The 19828-nt window shown below is 37.7% G+C and overlaps 2 long non-coding RNA genes across 2 annotated transcripts in view; one reads left to right on the top strand and one right to left on the bottom strand.

The window, feature by feature from the left end:
* Positions 1-2123: 2123 nt before the first annotated feature.
* Positions 2124-19828, bottom strand: part of LOC123384726 — a 41461-nt gene continuing 23756 nt past the window's right edge. Inside the window, exon 3 of the long non-coding RNA XR_006596206.1 lies at positions 2124-2323. This is a non-coding gene — a long non-coding RNA (uncharacterized LOC123384726). The remainder of the gene's footprint in view (positions 2324-19828) is intronic.
* On the top strand, positions 14382-19741 carry LOC123384727. The gene is made up of 2 exons (XR_006596207.1): positions 14382-14863; positions 19333-19741. It is a non-coding gene; the product is annotated as an uncharacterized LOC123384727 (long non-coding RNA).

Consider the following 19828-nt stretch of genomic DNA (forward strand, 5'->3'; position numbering starts at 1 on the left):
ACAGATGCACTAAGCTTAGAGAACACCAAGCAGAATAAAGGCAAAAAAAAAAAAAAAAAAAAAAAAAGAAAGAAAAAGAAAAAAGAAAAAGTCACCTAAGCATATCATCTTCAGAAAAATCAAAGATAAGAAAAAAAATCCTGGAAGCCAGAAATAAAAAAAAAAAAACCTTTCCTACGTAAGAACAAAGATAAGAATCTATCTTCTCAGAAACCATACAAGCAAGAAGAAACTGGGGCATAGTATTTTAAATATTGTCATAAAAACACCAACCGAGAATTTTGTACACTGTAAAATTATCCTTCAAAAGCGAAGGAGAATTAAGACGTTTATCAGACAAATATAACCATAAATATAAGGAATTTCATGCCAAAGACTTGACTTACAAGAAATGTCAAAAGTTCTTTAGAGAGAAGGAAAATAACATAAGTCAGAAATTTGAGTTCACATAAAGAAAGGCAGAGCATTAAAGTAGGAATAAGTGAAGTTAAAATAAAAACTTTTATCTCTCTTATTTTTAATTGATCTGACAGGTAACAGTTTATTCAAAATAATACCAACGATTTATTCTTTTATGTATGCTGGGGTATGTATATATCACATATGTGTATGTATATGTACGCTTATATAAGCTTACATATAATATAAATAACAGCAATGATAATAAACACAGAAGGGAGGAATTTGGATTATTTTGTTAATATACGATACACTACCTGTTCAGTGGAACAGTGTTATTTGAAAGCTGACTTGGACTAGCTGCAAACATGTATTGTAACCTTGAATGAAACCACTATTTTTTTTAAAAAAAGAGGTATGACCAATATACTAAGAAAGATGACAAAAATGGAATCATACAAATGCTTCACAAAAACCACAAAAGGCAGCAAAGGAGAAGACAAGAAAATAAATAACTACAATAAACAGAAAACAGTAACGAATATGATAGGTATCAATACAATTACGACAATAATCACTTTGAATATCAATGGCCTGAGTGCACAAAATTAAAGATTAAGACTGCCAGGGTAGCTTACAAGACAAGACTAAAAATGTGTTGTCTACAAGAAATACTCTCTAAGTGTGAAGACATACAAACTTAAAAAATGAAGTGGAAACATACAGCAGAATAATATTAAAACAAAGCAAGAGTAGCTATATTAATTTCAGACAGAGCAAACTTCACAGCTGAAAAAAAAATTACCAGAGATGACTAAGGGCATTACATAAAGATAAGGGGTTAATCTCCAAGAAGATATAGCAATGCTTCCCACATAGGTGCCTAATAAGAGAACAGTGAACTATGTGAGGCAAAACTAATACGATTGCAGAGAAATAAATCAATCTGTTATCATAGTTGGAGACTTCAACACCCATCTATCAGAAATTGACAGATCCAGTAGGCAGAAAATCAGTAAGGACACAGTTGAACTTGAAGAAGTCATCAATCAGCTTGATATAATAGGCACCTGTAGACAACTTCACTCAAAAACAGTAGAGTACATATTCTTCTCAAGCTCACATGGAACATTCATCAAGACAGGCCACTTTAGGGGCAATAAACACATCTCACCAAATCAGAAAACATAGAAGTTATACAACTGTTCTCAGAACACGATGGAATTTAACTAGGAATAAATGACAGAAAAGTAACCGGAAAGCCTCCAAAATACATGGAGACTGAGACAACAAACTTAGAAATAACAAACGGCAGTAGAAGAAATGTCCAGTGAAAGTTAACATTTTCACTTTCAATAAATAAAAATGAAATACGTACGTTAAAATCTGTGGGGTATAGCAAAAGCAGTGCTTAGAGAGAAATGTACAGCTTCGTTTCCATTTGCAGGCATCCTCTACTTTTTTGAAAGTCTGTGTTTGCTGCTTCTCTTTTGCAAAAGACTGTATTAGTACCTGTGTTTGCTAACTGAGAGTTTCAAAGAGGATTTTGCTGTTATAAAAAAAAAAAAGATGAGAACTGAAAATAGCGCTCAGTATTTGTTTTTCCGTGAGCTGTTACAGGGGTGGCACGTACCATGAGCAGACAGAGTGGCACCGTGAAACCCCTTCCCTGGGAAATACACTCGCTCTCTCAGCATCAAGCGGCCATAGCTTTGAACTGTGTCTGTGAGAATCTGTGTTTCACCTCAATTTATTTTGTGCAACCATTAAGTATCAGAAGAGTCCAAGAGAGGTTATTTTGGGGACCTGGGAACACTCAAAAATTTTTCCATGGAAATTAGTGGTAACTGCTTCTTCACTTTATGTCGTTTGGGCTCACTACAGATTCCATGGGGATTCTCTAGTTTAGGATAGAAAGGGAAACCTGTAATAGAAAAGAAGATCTGATATCAATAATATAAGTTTCCACCTTAAGAAACTAAAAAAAAAAACAAAAAAAAACAAAATAGAAAACAAAAATCAAAAAACAAAACCAAAAGCAAATTAAAGCCAAAGAAAGAAAAAAGAAATACTAAAAAGGAGAGCAGAAATAAATAGAACTGAAAACGCAAACTCAATAGACAAACTAATGAAACCAAAAGCTGGTTCTTCGAAAAGATCAATAAAATTGGCAAGTCACTAATCAGATTACTTGAGGAAAACTAACATGGGACACAAATTACTAACACTGGAAATGCGATAAGGGGCATCACTATAAATGCTATGACATTTAAGAGATAATTGGGGCGCCTGGGTGGCGCAGTCGGTTAAGCGTCCGACTGCAGCCAGGTCACGATCTCGCGGTCCGGGAGTTCGAGCCCCACATCGGGCTCTGGGCTGATGGCTCGGAGCCTGGAGCCTGTTTCCGATTCTGTGTCTCCCTCTCTCTCTGCCCCTCCCCCATTCATGCTCTGTCTCTCTCTGTCCCAAAAATAAATAAATGTTGAAGAGATAATAAAAGAATACTACAAACAACTCTATTTCCATGAAGTTCATAGCCCAGATAAAATGGGGCAAATCCTTGAAAGATACAATTTGCCATAACTAACACAAGAAGAAATATGCAATCTAAATAGGCCCAAGTAAATAATTATGAATCAACAATTAATCACTTTCTGCAATAGAAAGAACCATGCCCAGATGGGTTCATTGATGAATTCTACCAAACATTTAGGATAGAAATTATACCAATTTTAGGATAGAAATTATACCAATTTTATACAATCTCTTTCAGAGAAAGGCCACAGAGGAAATATTCCCTGACTCATTCTATGAGGCCAGCATTAGCCTGATACCAAAACCAGGAAAAGCCATTATAAGAAATGAAAACTAAATACTAATATCTCTTATAAATATGGATGCAAAAATACTGTTTAAAACGTTAGCAAATTAAATCCAGCAATGTATAAAAAGAATTATACACTACAACTAGGTGGAATTTATCCAAGGTATGCAAGCCTGTTTCAATATTCTAAAATCAATTAATGTAATCCATCATGTAAATAGGAATAGAAAAGTCACATGATCATATCAATTGATACAGGAAAGGTATTTGACGAAATCTGAAACCTACTCTTATTAAAAAATCTTTGTAAGCTAACATTAGAAGGTAAACTGAGGCATACTCAATTTTTTTTTCCAAGGATTTATTGAGAATACGTTGATTCAAACTGAATAATGCAAAAGCAAATGTGGTTAGGGGTGATCCAGTGACAGGAGCCGGAGACAAGGCACTAGAGACAACACACTGAAGTAAAGCAAATAATCATAATCATAATCATGATAACAATAACTAGTTTTGATTGTTTATACTCTAAACAGGTACCTTATTCGGCAAAGCCTTGCTGGCTGTTTATGATTGGTTGCTCTTATGGTTCACTTCTCATATTCTAGTGAGGTGGCCTGATTTATATTTTGGTTTGTTTCCATAGGCAATAGGGCCATCCCAGTATAATGACCTCCTTATTTAAATATTTTTCACACTCAGAGGAAAAATTCTTCAATTTGATGAAGAAAATTTATAAAAACTGACAGCTAACATAATACTTGATGGGAAGAAACCTTTACCTCTGAAATGAGGCACAGGTAAGGGTGTTTCCTCTCACCATTCTTTTTCAACATGACATTGGAAGAACCAGCTAATGCAGTAAGATAAGACAAAAAAATTTAAGTGGTACAGAGTGGGAAGGAAGAAATAAAACTTTATTTGCTGATCACATGATCATGTATGCAGAAAGAATCAACAACAATAAAAAGTGTCTGGAAATAATAAACAATTATAGCAAGGTTGGAGGATACAAGATTAATATAGAAAAGTTAATGTCATTCCAAAACCAGCAATGAATAAGTGGAATTCAAAATCAGAAATTCAATACCATTTACATTAGCACCAAAACCCTGAAATACTTAGTTATAAACCTAACAAAATTTGTATAAGCTCTATATGAGGAAAACTTTAATGAACAAAATCAATAAAAACTAAATAAATGAAGTTCATGTTCTCGGATAAAAGAACTCAATATGTTAAGATGTCAGTTCTTTCTAAATTGATCTAGAGATTAAATGAAATCCCAGTAAAAGTCCCAGAAAATCATTTTGTGGATACTGACAAACAGATTCTAAAGTTTACAAAGAGAGGCAAAATACTCAGGAAAGCCAACAAAATATTAAAGGAGAAAAAGAAATTTGGATGACTACCTGTACCTGACTTTAAGACTTACTATAAAGCCACAGTAGTCAAGGTAGTGTGTAATTGGTGAAAGAATAAACAAATAGATGAAAGGAACACCATAAAAGCTCAGAAATAGACCCCGATAAATATAATCATTTGACTTTGACAAAGGAGCAAAGGCAATACATATAAGCAAAGATGCTCTGTTTCCAACAAATGATGCTATAACGACTGCATATCCACATGCAAAGGAAAGAAAGAAAGAAAGAAAGAAAGAAAGAAAGAAAGAAAGAAAGAAAGAAAGAAAGAAAGAAAGAGTAAAAAGAAAGAATGTAGACACAGACCTTAACACTCTTCACAGAAATTAATTCAAAATTAATCAAAGTGTTTACTGTAAAATGCAAAAGTATAAAATTACAAAAAGATAATATAGGAGAAAACCTAGAGATAACCCTGCATATAGCAATGAGTTCTTAGATATAATACCAAAGACATTACCCATGAAAGGAATAATTGATAAGTTCAATTTTATTTAAAGAAAAACTTAATAGTCTGAAAAAAGACAACGTGAAGGAAATGAGAAGACAAGCCAGAAACTGGAATATATTATTTGCAAAAGACATATCTGATAAAAAAAAACTCTATCAAAAATAAATAAGAAATTCCTAAAACTCAATAACAAAATAATTTTTAAAATAGGACAAAAATCTTTTTTTTTAATTTTTTTTCAACGTTTATTTATTTTTGGGACAGAGAGAGACAGAGCATGAACGGGGGAGGGGCAGAGAGAGAGGGAGACACAGAATCGGAAACAGGCTCCAGGCTCCGAGCCATCAGCCCAGAGCCCGACGCGGGGCTCGAACTCACGGACCGCGAGATCGTGACCTGGCTGAAGTCGGACGCTTAACCGACTGCGCCACCCAGGCGCCCCAAAATAGGACAAAAATCTTAACAATACCTTACTAAAGAAGACATATAGATGGCAAATAAGAAACAGAGGAAAAGCTGGTAGGAGTCAGAGAGGAGGGAGCTAATGGGGTGGGCAAAATAGGTGAAAGGATGAAGAGGCAAAACTTTCATTTATAAAATAAGTCACAGGGAGGAGAAGGACAGCATAGGGAATGTAGTCAATAATGTTGTAATAACAGTGTATAGTGACAGATGGTAAGTACACTTTCATGGTGAACACTGGGTAATGTATAGAATTGTCAAATCACTATGTTGTATACCCAAAACTGATGTAACATTGGATGTCAACTATGTAATAATAATAATAATATACACAACATACACCATCAGGGGGATGAAAATTAAAACAACGAAATACCATTACATGCTCATGCTTATTATACTGGCCAAAATCTACAACACTGGCAACAGCAAACACAGATGAAGACTTGTGGCAATAAGACCTCATTCATTACTGGTAGAATACAAAATGGCACAGTCACTTTGAAGATAGTTTGGTAGTTTCTTAGAAAATGAAATCCTACCAAGTGCCCTCCTTGGTTTTTATCCAAAGGAATGGAAACCTTATGTCCACAAAACTCTCTGTGCATGGATATTTATAGCAGTTTTAATCATAATTGCCAAAACTTGGAAGCCACCAAAATTGACTTCAGCAAGTGAATGGGTAAATAAACTAAAAAGAAATAGGTATTAAACCATGAAAAAACATGAGGGTACCGTAAATGCATATTACTCAATGAGAGAAGCCAAACTAAAATGGGTACAAATTTGTAATTCCAACTACATGATATTCTGGAAACAGGCAAAAGTATGGAGAAAGTTCAAAAGAAAATCCATGGCTGGCAGAAATTAAAGGGGAGAGAGGGATAAATAAGTGGAGAACAGAAGATTTAGGGGCTGTAAAATACTCTGACACCATAATGATGAAACACATCATTATACATTTGTTCAAACTCATACAACGTACCACACCAAGAGTGACCTTGATACATAGTATGGACTCTGAGTGATAATGATGTGTCACTGTGTGTTCATTGATTGTAACACATGTCCCACTCCGGTAGGGATGTTGATAATGGGAGAGGCTGTGCCTATGTAGGGGCAGGGAATCTATGGGAAATCTCTGGACTTTTCTCTCAGTTTTGCTGTTACCTGAAAATGTCTCTAAAAAATAAAGTCAAAAGGTTTTTAAAAATTAGGCTGACAGCAGCCTTCTCAACATCACACAATTATGGAATGTATGAAATAAGAGTTATATCTAAATAAGAATTCTATAATGTGTAAGAGTCCAAATAAAGACAGAAGTAAAGGTGATTCAGAAAATAGATCATTGCCAACATATTTCTGTTAGATAAACTTTTAAAGTAATAAGTGGAAAAAGACAAAGAAATATTGAGTAGAGAAAGGATGGTTATCTAATATACGGGGATGGGAAAAATAAGAGAGAAGCAAATCATTGGACAAAAATAACATATGGGATGAAAGTCAGTGATCGGAATTAATATATTCTCAATTCATTTTATAGGTTGCGATTGTAAAAGAGGTACTGAATAACTTTGGATTTTTACATTAGTCATTCTTAAATAATATTAAAATATTACATTTGAATAGGATTATAACTTCAATGAGAACTAAGGCATTTGAAATGAACAACACTTAAATTTCCAGATATTGTTATCTCAAACAATATTTCTATTGAAATCTGCTAGAAAATTTACATTTCTTGTATAAATATTGTATTTTACGTTGCATTACTAAGTTGGTCAAAATTGAGTGACTAAAAATAAAGCAGAAATGTAGAGGAGGTAGATGTAACTATGTGCTGGGTTTTTGGTTTATTTTGTATGCATTGTTTAATTGTCCTGGGAGTACTGATGTGTCCAGTGATCACCAGGTATTCCTTTGAAAACTGAGTGGGTTGGAAGGACCTCAAAGGCAAAGTCCATGCTCTGTGAATATGGTAATTCTAATTAAAGACTCTCTATATGGTTGGGAGTGTATAAGTTAGCCAATGGAAGTTTGAAGCTAACACACAGAAGAAAGCAGAAAAAAATGCATTTTGACCTTGGTTACTTGTAAAGCTATAATTTTTTGGTGAGAGAATCTGTACTCACAGGAGAATCCTGTATGGATTTGCAGGTATAAAGCATACTACCAGTATAGAAGGAAAACCATAGGCTATGAATATTTTAAGTGGTGCCTCACAGAAGCAAGTGTAAATCCTCCCTCTAGAATATACCTACAATCCTGGATTCAGAGATTGCAACAAATAAACTTCACACATGTGTGCGCGCACACACACACACACACACACACACACACACACACACTCTGTACCAGAATGGGAATAAGTGTCAGTTCTTATATGTTTTAAAATCAAAGAAGAAGTGAAAAATATGAACAGGAAAATAAGTGTTTTAAAGTTTTTGGAAAAAAAATAACCATGCTCCTTGCACAAATGAAAATATCTGCAATCAATAGCATTAGATATTAAGGGGTAAAATTTTTACTTCTGCTCTGGACAAAGAGACCCTAATAAAGAGTTTCTCCTGAAAATGACTGCTCTAAATATTGTACCTAAGCAACAACAACATAAATCTGAGGATGTTGGAAGCTGAAAACTGTATGTATATTTTAGATAAGATGTGCAAGAGGAAATGGCATGGAGTGAATGCCCCATTTTTAGTGGCTTTTCCACAAAAAGACAAAGAGGTGGCAATTGAGAGTAAAATTAATCTCTTTCCCCAAGACTGGGGGTTCTATGCAGGCAGGATTTACATCTGCTTCCTACATTCTCTTATGTCCACTACTCAAAACAGTACCTGGTACATGGTAGTTGTCCAATAAATCATTTTGGATGGACATATGAATTAATTAACTAGGAGGAAAATAATACTAATTATGCAGGCTATCAATCGGATTTATAGTGAGTACAGTAGCTAACAAATATCTGTTGTGTACTATATGCACTTTTAATGTGATGGCATTGAATCCCCCTAACCCTACGAGTCAGACAGTCCTTAAGTCCATTTTACAGATAAGGATACTAAGGTAAAATAACTTCCTGCAAATGGCATATCATAGACAGGAGTGGGTTTTGAATCCATGTAAAGTCTGCATTCTTCACCAATATACCATATGATACTTCACTTATATATATCCACATAGATAATCCATTGTCCAAAACCATTGCCTGATTGGACCATCCCCTCCACATTGATTTAAAAACCCACCTCTGTTTCCTAGTATGTATGAGTTTATTCCTGGGCTTCCCTTTCTGTTTCACTAGTCAGCTTGTCTTTCTCAGCAAGGAGTCTCAGAGTCTGAAGTCCTAGTATCTGGTAGAGTAAGTTTTCAACCATATTTTTCTTCTAATATATCTTTAGTATCATTGATCCTTTGGTTTCTAACTTGAATTTTAAGATCTAATTGTTGAGACAACCAAAGAAAAAATGTAAAAACCCGCATTGACATCTGTGTTGGCAGTAACAATGAACATACAGGTTCAATGAAGTAATTAAGAATTTCCATTACTGGGTTTTCTGAACTGAATCCTTTCATAACAAAAAAATAAAGAACATCTCCTCTTTTCTCTGCTCTTATTTAAGTGGCAATCAATAGAAAGCACACATATGCATATGTAAACACATACCTATATATTATATTAATACATGTATGTGTGTTTATCCTTAGGTACTTTAGAGTCTTGGTCAATATTGCAATTGAAACCATGTTAAAATTAGTTTTAGTTGGATTCAATGGGACAGAATTTTTTTTTCCTTTTTTTCTCTTTGATCTCATATACTAAGGTGGGAATAAATCTTACTCAGTTCACAGTACATTAGTATTTATCCATGCCAGGCCCCTTTCTATGTCATTTATTTATTGCTTTTTGTCACATTCTCTATCATAGTTCTTTTCTCTCTCATTATAGACCACTGTATTAGTCAGGATTCTCTACAGAAATAGAACCAATAGAAGGTAGGTGTGTGTGTGTGTGTGTGTGTGTGTGTGTGTGTGTGTGTGTACAGTGATTCATTATAAGGAATTTGGTCATGTAGTTATGATTCATTCCATGATTAGTTGTCTCCAAGGTAGACACCCAAGAGAGTCAGTGGTTGAACTCCATCCAAAGTCAAAAGCCTGAGAATCAGGGGAGCTGAAGATAGAGATTATAGTCAGGATCTGAAGGCCTGAGAGAGATTCAGAAGCATTGAGAAGCATTGAGAGCATTGAGAAGATCCACATCGCAGCTCAAGCAACCTGACAGGAAGAATAAAGGGAGAATTCCTCCTTCCTCCACATTTTGTTCTATTCAGGCCCTCAAAGGATGGGATGACACTGACCCACACTGGGGAGGGTGCTTTACTGCGCCCACCCATTCAAATGCTAATCTCACCCAAATATATCCTCAGACACACAAATAATGTTTAGTGTGGACACCCTATGGCCCAGTGAAGTTGACCCACAAGATCAACTGTCATAACTCCTACATTCATGAGAACGGGAGATGGGAGTCTGTTCCCCATCCTCCTGGTGACAATTGCACTATCCCCTTGCCAATGGGCACTGTGGAGGTGTCTCTTGCAGACTTCTGTGAGAATTTTTGGGGACTTAGATCTAAGAACAGATCATTTAATAAACGTGGCAGAAAGGTGGCCTCTACACTCCCAACAGTCACACGGAGGGCTCAGCCTTCCCAAATCCTCTCCAACACTCGATGTTGTCAAGCTTTGTGGGTTTTTGCCAGTTGAATAGGCACAGTATGATATAGTACTTTTGTTGTATTTTTTTTATCTGAAAGCAAATAATTTTGAGTTTCATTAATATGTTTTCATGTTTTTGAATTTCAAACTCTGCAAATTCCTTGTTGATATCCTTTTCCTATTTTTTTTGTTTTATATTGTTCCCATGCATTTCCCTCTCCTAGCTCTCTTGCTTACCATTTTACATGTACTACTTTATACACATATTAGCTACTTGTCAGTTTTCAATAATGAGAATGACATTCATTACTGAATCTCCATTATTGCATAACACATTATTGCATATAGTAGGTACTCACTAAGAGTTGTTAACAGATAACAAATGGATGAAAATACATACTTGACGTTCAGTGTGTTTGTTGAACTAAACTGAAATCAAAAGATGAACAATTAACGATATTTGGGGTTGTATTCCATGTGACTCAAATCGTAATACAGATTTCTGAGCAGAAGTCTCAGATGACTCATTCTCTCACCTTGATACATAAAACTGGGAATTATCCAACACAGTTCAAAAATCTGATTAAATACTTTCTTCCTGGTTTTCAGAAACGTCGACTAATTTATCACAGAAAGTTTTACAAAATGTCATAATATTCACGTCTAGCAGCGTGACAGCGGACACTCTTTGATTCTCAGTTCTCTGATCCACAAAATGAAAATAATATTCATCTCAAAGAGTTTTGGAGGTATCACATAATAATATGTGAACTGCCTATCACTGTGCTGGACACAAAATAACTACTTAAAATTGTTGCATCCGTTTCCCCCTTGGATGTACATAACAGGGAAACACTTTACACCTTAGCTTCGTTTACTGGTGTCTGAATTTAACCGTAAAATAAGAAACGTAGTTTCTTCAACATTTCAATTCTCTAAATAGGAATTGAATGTGTTAGTTTTCTGGGGAGAAAATCCAGTCCACAGAGATTTCTTATTCAATTATTTAAATTGTGCTTGGTTTCTTGGAATCTCACGTTTAGGATCCTGGGGAAAGTTCTTTGCTCACCTGATTACCCCCCTTTTATTATCAAATAAATCCCAGGGACAGTGGGAAATCATTGCAAGCACAGTGCTGAGATTTAGCCAGCACCTACTATAAAAAACCATGTGCCCAAGTCCTTCAGCAGGATGACAGAATAACCAGCAATGAATAACACAGATATAAATGTAGCCATCATCTTCAATTATTAGAGAGAGACATAGGTGCCAAGCCTACTTTTATTTTTTTTTAACTAGATTTTGTGCTTGGTATTTTTTCAGTCATAAACTACCCCCTATTGTGGGGCCCAGTTTGGGGTAATGGTTGAGAATTATATTTGGGTTCAGATCCTGGCTCTATTAAAGGATGCATTGTTTTAAAAATTTTTTACAGGGGCGCCTGGGTGGTTCAGTCGGTTGAGCGTCCAACTTCGGCTCAGGTCATGATCTCGCAGTTGGTGGGTTCAAGCCCTGCGTCAGACTCTGTGCTGACAGCTCAGAGCCTGGAGCCTGCTTCAGATTCTGTGTCTCCCTCTCTCTCTCTCTGCCCCTCCCCACTCATGCTCTGTCTCTCTCTCTGTCAAAAATAAATAAACATTAAATTTTTTTAAATTTTTATAGAGCCCTAGATACTCACTCATAAAACATGTAACAGGTCCAACATGAAATGAGTAGCTAGAAGGTAGATGTAGTTTTGTTGGGGTAATATTCAGTTCACACTTACCCCATTAGGGTGAGTCACAGAGCAACCTCTCAGAGATAGCCTCATCCCAGTTGATTCCCTCAGCAATAAATATTCTGATCACATGTATCCCAACTCCTATGTAATTCTACTTGTCCTAGGACTTCCTAGAGAGCCCTACACTGTATGCCTCATCTTGCACGTCCATACTTACAATGAAGCCTCTGACTCAACTGTCTTCTTCCATTCCCGGGGGGGGGGGGCAGCAGAACAGATATGGTGGCTGTCCCAATCCTTATCCCACACCTACTATATCAAGGATTTTTTTTTTTACTTTTAAAGACTATTATTTTAGAGGAACTGAAGTTAATGGCAAAATTAACGAGATGCTGCAAAGATTTCCCATATATTCCCTGCTCCCCACCATGCATAGCTTTCTCCATCAACAACGTCCCCTCTGGGATGATGCATTTGTTATAATAATGAATGTACGTGGACACATCACTGTCACCCAGAGTTCAAGTTTACATTAGCATTCACTCTTGGTGTTTTATATTCTATGGGTTAGGTGAATGGATAACAACCTGCATCCATCATTATGATGTCACAAATAGTTTCACTGCCCTAAAAATCCACTGTGTTCTGCCCCACTCCAACCCCCCACCCACCATCCACAGCCTCTGGAGACTATTGATCTTTTCATTGTCTCCACGGTTTCGCCTTTTCCAGAACGTCATACAGTTGGAACCATATAGAATGTAGCCTTTTCAGATTGACTTCTTCCACTTAGTATATGCATTTAAAGTTCCCCTATGTCTTTTCATGGCTTGGTAGCTCATTACTTTTTAGTGTTGAATATATGCCATCATCCGGATATAATAAAGCTTGTCTATCCATTCACTACTTACTGGTGGTTTCCAGCTTTAGGAAATTATGAATAAAGCTGCTATAAACATCCACGTACAGGTTTTTGTGTGGACATGAATTTTCAATTCCTTTAGGTAAATACCAAGAAGTATGATTACTTTATCATAGAGTAAGAATATTTGTATTTTTGTGAAAAACCACCCAAGTGTCTTCCAAAGTGGCTGGAGTGTTTTGCATTCTTGCCAGCAATGAGGGAGAGCTCCTGCTGCTCTGCAGTCTCACCAGTATTTGATGTTGTCTGTGTTCTTTATTCTGGCCTTTCCAATAGATGTGCAGGGGCATCTCATCAGCTTGCCAAGCCTCTTTGTAGGCATCGCTGGCAACCTTATGTCTTCTGACATCTGTGTACCAGAGTGGGCACCTGTCCCTTGTGCACACACCCACTCATTCCTCCGGAGATTAAGCCTGGCTGTCTCAAAACCTCCTTAATCCTTGTTACCCACGGGAGAAGCGCCAGGTTGGGAATGTGAACATCATCTGCGTGACAAGCTGCATAAGATTCCAGCCACCCCTTGCACGTGTGTCCAATCCTGACTGAGGATTCTTTGTGGTCTCTTAAGGTTACATGGTTGAGCGTGTCTTTTGCAAAGGACAGGGAGTAACCTACCAGGTCACACGGCAGTCCCTCACGGCTCTGTTTTCATTGCTGTATATATTGGGGAGGAGATAGAAATGGAGACCATTTCCACTACCTCTCAGCTCTTACTCCAGGGGACTGTTTGGTAGCTTGAATGTTTTTCCTTAGAAAATGAGTGTTTTAAGTTCTTATTGTTTTTAGCCTGGGATCTTAGGCTCAATACCATAAGAAATAGGAAAACTCTTATTTAATATTTGCATATATATATATATATATATATATATATATACACACACATACATAATTTTGTACATATGTGCATTATATGTGTGTGCATATTTCTCCAGATCGATCTATAATCAGTTATTTACATATATATGTATACACACACACACACATCAGTTTTTCTCTCCAGCTCGTAGCCTAGGGCTCAGTATATTATGGCTTTATTCATCCATTAAATTGCAACATGTATACTCACTATTCAGTATCTACTACATACTTAGCCCTATTATATTTGTCATCTCATTCAGTCCTTATATTACCACGCTGACAAATAGGAATTATTACTTCAAAGAATGTGCATGAAGCAAGGAGGTTGAAATTTTCCTTTTATGAATTGTCTTTGATTTGTCATGCTTCTCAACCGATCAGGTTACAGAGAATAAAACGAGGCTGAAGGAGATTAAGGAATTGCTCAGTGAACACAGCCTGATTCATAACTAGAACCTATTAAGAAATAGGACGAGTGTGAGACACACCCCTCCTGATGGAACGGCCAGCTCGTAATGAAAATTCTCCTACGCTGCTCTCCTTTATCACTGACTTCAGGTGGCCAAGAGGAAGCCTAGCAGAAGTCGGTGGCAGCTGTCACTCCTGCAGCTTAAGGGATGTGTTTTGGTCTTCTGAACAACCTACCTGAGCTAGCTCATCAAAATTCCACCCACCAGCTGCTAGGGGAAAAAATAGCACGCAAATGGCTGTTTGTGGCATCAGGTTCATCAGAATGTCGCTAGAACTCTGAGCATCATAGGGGAGCGGTGGAAGGAGGCTTCGTCCTTAAAAGAGAAGTCTTTCTTTTCTTATCAGAGCACACAGGAGCTCATGGTCTCACGTGAGGCATCTGTGATCATTCTTTCATCTTTTAGAGTTGGCCTTTAAAAATATCTGTCTATGCCTAGACGGGACGGACACCCATTGACATTTAAACGTCAGAAAACGACGCAATATGAGGAAATAATTACTGATACATTAGTGGCTCTGCTCAATGGCTAACGAAGCAGCTTCTATCACAGCCTGCTAGGGAGCTGCCCATCACTGTTTCTGAAGGCTCGAAACACTTTCACAATAAGGTACGTTCTGTATGTTTAATTCTCCTTTACTGGAAGCCTCCCTCTTTACATATGTAGGTATGTGAGTGTATATACACATAGACACACATTTTTGCATCTGTATGGATAAATATATGTATATGTGTTTATATATAATTTACAGATATATACTTATATATTATATATCATATATTTAGTATGATATATGTATACATAATGCATGTTTCATATACCATATACACGTATAATTTATATTCTACATGTTATACTAGGATACTGTTTAAAAGAAAAGGAAAAGCTTATCATTCGAGATCCTTTTCAGAGACACAACAAATCCCAAATGAGGATTTTAAAGAAAATTAATACAGAGGCCATTTTCAGAGGTGGGGAATCATAACATACCGGTCAGGTTGCCGGGGACCAGCGGCAGTGGGAAGACATTACTACCCTCTGTCACGGGGTCAAGTGGACTGAAAGGTTGCACTGGGGACAAAGGTCAGGTGGAATTCTGGAAGGAGAATATTCAGAGTGAAGGTAATACTTGAGGAAAACGAAGGAAAGAGAAGGTCCCGAACTCTCCCTTCACCGACCGCCTGTGCTTCTGATACTGTTTCCCATGGGCTGACGTCAACAGAACGTCTGACGGCAAAGGAGTCCAACGGAAGCAGGATGTGCGGCAGCCCTACCCCTGAACCGGGGCACAGGGCAGCGTGCAGAACAGCAGGGCAAGACAGGGCTGGAAAGCGATGAACAACCACATCTGCTTCATACAGTTAACCAGTACGAACGCTTTCCTCCCAAATCAGACAGAGGTATTAATATCTGCTTCCTAGGGAAGCTGTCAGGATGAACTATGGCAAGCTACGTTTTCCGAAGTCACAGAAGAAAATGAATGGAAAAGTAAGAATGTGAAACCAAGAGCTGTGTGAAATCCCACGTCCCCGCTTCCTGAACAGGAGCACCACACACGATGGCTGCATCACCGCCGCCTGTCTGGTACGTGAGGAGGAGAAGTGTGAGAAGCCCTATACTCTGGGATGTCCATACCCAAGGGATGTCCCGACCAGGCCTGATTTAGGTGAAAATGTTACAGACTTTAACCTGATATTCTATACAGGATGAGACTTCTGAGGGTCATGAGAAGGAACAAGTCTTCTAGTGGGAGGGACATGAAACATTAGAAGACAGAAGACAGACAAGACAGTGTAACTAGCCTCCAAGATGTCCCCTAATGGTCACTGACACCTGGTATTCAAGCCATCTTATGCTCCCCTCCCAGAGTGGACCAAGAATGGTCTGGGTAACCAATAGAATGTGGCCGATACGGTGGTTTACAATTACAGACATTAGGATACAAAACCAAACCAACAAGCAAAACTTCTTTCAGGTTTTTTCTCTCATTTGGATCACTAGCTCTGTGGAAAGCTAGCTGCCATCATGAGTATCCCTTATGGAAAGAAACCATGAAGAGTTTGTGATTGAGCCTGGAGGTAGGTGCTAGTCCCAGTCGAATCTCGGATTATCACAGACCCAGTTGGCGGCCCCATTAAGAGACTCTAACCCAGAATCCTACAGTGAAGTTACTCTCAGATTCCTGCCCTGCACACTATGTGAGTTACTGTTTGTTGTTTCTAGCCGCTAAGTACTGGGATAATATGTAATGCAGCAATTTATAACTAATATATTAATAGATATACATACATGAGTGCTCTTGCAAAGGTAAAGTAACTGAAAGGAAATTTCGGCTGCCATGCAACACAGATAATCCAGAATTTGCTATTTGAATGTAATCAAGGTAAGCACCAGCTAAAATATCAGTACTCATAAGAAACACACGACATAAGCAAAAGTATAATGTATCATTCACAATATGAAGAATACAACCCAAAATTATACAACACAGGAAGGACTAGGAAACTCTATTCTCAGAACAACCCCCCAAAAAGTTTAGATATTGGAATACACAGAAAAGGATTTTTAAATAGTTTTTATTACCATAGTTATATATAAAGAAAACATAACGAATGAAACTCATAATGAATAAAAAAGGAACTTTCAGCAGTACAAAGAAAACTATAAGAAACAACACAATCGAAATTCTAGAATAAAAATGAATTTAAAATAAAAAATTAATAGCAAATGAGACATAGAAGAATTGATACATTTGAAAATGGCTTATCAGAAAAACCTAAATTGAAGAACATAAAGAACAATGATTTTAAGACATAACAGAGTGTCAAGGACATCTGTGACAATATCCAAAGGTCTAAAACAACAGTTGGAGCCCCAGGAGGAGAGGAAAATGGGAAAGTGGCTGACAGTATGGAAGAAATAATGTCTATCACCCATATCGGGGGAATGACATAAACCCTAAAGTTCAAAAAGATAACTCAACCGCAAGGACGATAAATAGAAAGAAAACCTGACTCAGGCATCTCGCCGTCAAAGTGCTGAAAGCCAAGTACGAAATGAAAATCATGGCTGCCGCCAGAGACAAACAACATGTTATGTAGAGGGGAACAATCTGAATGCGTGCTGATTTCTCATCAGAAACAATAGAACACTAACTTTAAAGTCCTGAAAGAAATACAAAATAAAGAGCTGCCAACACAGAATTCTATTTACATGGAAAATATCATTGCAGAATGAAGGCAAAATAAAGCATATTCAGTAAATGAAAACGCAGAGAATTCACTGCCAGCAGCCCTTTGATGTAAGAAGCTCTAAAGGATGTTCTAGCTGAAGGGAAAGAATATTGGATGGGCTACAAGTGACGAGCACTGGGTATATAAATATAAGGGCAGATGCATAAGACTGTGTTTTTTCTCGTTAAGTTCTCTAGCATACAAATTATTATCTATTTTTTTATCTATTTATTTATTTAAGTTTATTTATTTTGAGACAGAGATGGGGGAAGGGCAGAGAGAGAGAGGGACAAAGGGAGAAAGATGATCCCAAGCACGCTCCACGCTATCAGCGCAGAGCCCGATGCGAGGCTTGAACTCACCAACTGTGAGATCATGACCTGAGCGGAAGTCAAGAGTCAGACGCTTAACGGACTGAGCCACCCAGGCGCCCTCAAATGATTATTAAACAGACATTCTAACACAGCTTTATGACGATTACAACATATGTAGATTAACCACGTACTGCATTGCTACAGTAAAGGCCACAACAGGGTGTACACAAACCTCCAGTGTTGAAAAGCCTCCTACTTTATGCATAGCAGTGAAATGTTAACTCCAAGCATTCTGGAAAAAGTTCATGTGTATCGTAATCCCTACAGTGACTACCAAAATTCTGTAAGGAGTGCTAGTTATAAAGCTAATAGATAAAACAGATATCGAAAAAATAACAAAATAATTGTTTTTAAAGATTTTTTTTTTTTTTGGTAACCTGCACACCCAGTGTGGGGCTCGAACTTACACCCTCGGGATCAAAAGTCGCATGCTCTACCAACTAATAAGCCAGCTAGGCACCCCCAAAGTACTGTTTGAAAGGCAGGAAAGCGGGAACAGCAATGACAAGAGACAAGGATATGTTTGATTTCAGTATTTTAGCTTGCTATCTGTCTGTATGAGCTTATGTGACTGGCCCTGGATGTAATGGCCCATATCTTCAGGAGATTCGTAAGGATTCATGGGTGCCGGGCTCCCCATGGGAAAGTCCTGGCAAACTCCACAAAGGCACCTGAAGGGATTCTGAGAGACTGAGGAAGATGTGGGCAGGGTTGAGACGTAGCACCTGGGGACTCAAAATAACAGAAGCGTGTTCCTCCTCTGGGCCTGCAGGAGAGGGGTGCTGCACAGAAGGAAGCATGCGGAAACTACCAAACCGAGTTCATCGCGGAGGGAATGAACACCCCTGCCTCTCTGTTCTCTTGCCCTGCATTCCAGGGCTTCTCCACAGGGGTTGCAATGATGCACTCTGGGGGCCGATATTCCCAGGGCACAGAGCCGGGCAGGGAAAGCGTGAGCACAGATGTGGAGGAGAAAATGGAACAGACGTCCATACTGCCCGGTGGACTCCTAGCTTGCATTTGGATTCACAACACGAGGCTACCGAGAAGGAAGCTGATGGACATACGTGTCTCTGTTGTTTGATGTAGAGAAGTAGTTGATTTTTCTAATCCTGGCAGGCCCTGAATTGCTGGACATTTAAATATCTTAGATTGAAAGCCGAGATGAACTGGAACACAGCTCTATTAAAGAATTTTCTCTGCCTACAGTCTACAAACTGGCTAACATTTCTCTAATTTTAATTTTCTTTCAGTTCCAGGCTGGGGACATCAAAGAGCGGTCCGCATGCAGCAATGTTCTATAGTTTTTGTTTGATTGTTTTTGTTTTGTTTTGTTTTGTTTTTGATTTCTATCCCAAAGCCAAAAGCTTGGATGGGAAGGAATTTACTGAGGCTGGCAATTTTACCAAATATTTGCTAGAGCAATCAGTCCCAACACTGCTCTTTACCTTCTGATTCCTTCCCTTTCCAGTTGCTTCAGTAATTACCCCACCGGACATTAAGCCATCCATCCTTGGTGCTAAAGACCTCGCACGAGAGACCGCTCAGCGCAATCTTTATGGCTGTTAAGGATGAACTGAGCTAATGTATCTGAAGCAAGTATAAAAGTGAAAATGGATGTATCTGCACAATCCACAATCTCTTTTGATAAAAAAAAAAAGAGAGAGGAAATTCAAATCCCTTATATAAAGCAATTTCAAGCCTACAGAACGAACAGAAATAAACACATGCGATTCCTGAAGGAGAGATAAGAAAGATGTTTATTTCCAGGGCACAGTCCTGTCCTAATGGAGCCTTTATGAAGATCAATGTTGGAATTTAATCTTGGTTTGTCTTACCTTCCATAAGTGAAATAAAATTGGATTGTCATTGGAGGCTTACACAATTATTTCATTATGAAAAATGATTTGACTGTATATTTTCAGCAGACCTATATCTGCCCCGCTACGTGCCATGCCTTATGATAG

This window comes from Felis catus, chromosome B1, assembly GCF_018350175.1.
Source record: "Felis catus isolate Fca126 chromosome B1, F.catus_Fca126_mat1.0, whole genome shotgun sequence".
Lineage (NCBI taxonomy): Eukaryota > Metazoa > Chordata > Mammalia > Carnivora > Felidae > Felis > Felis catus.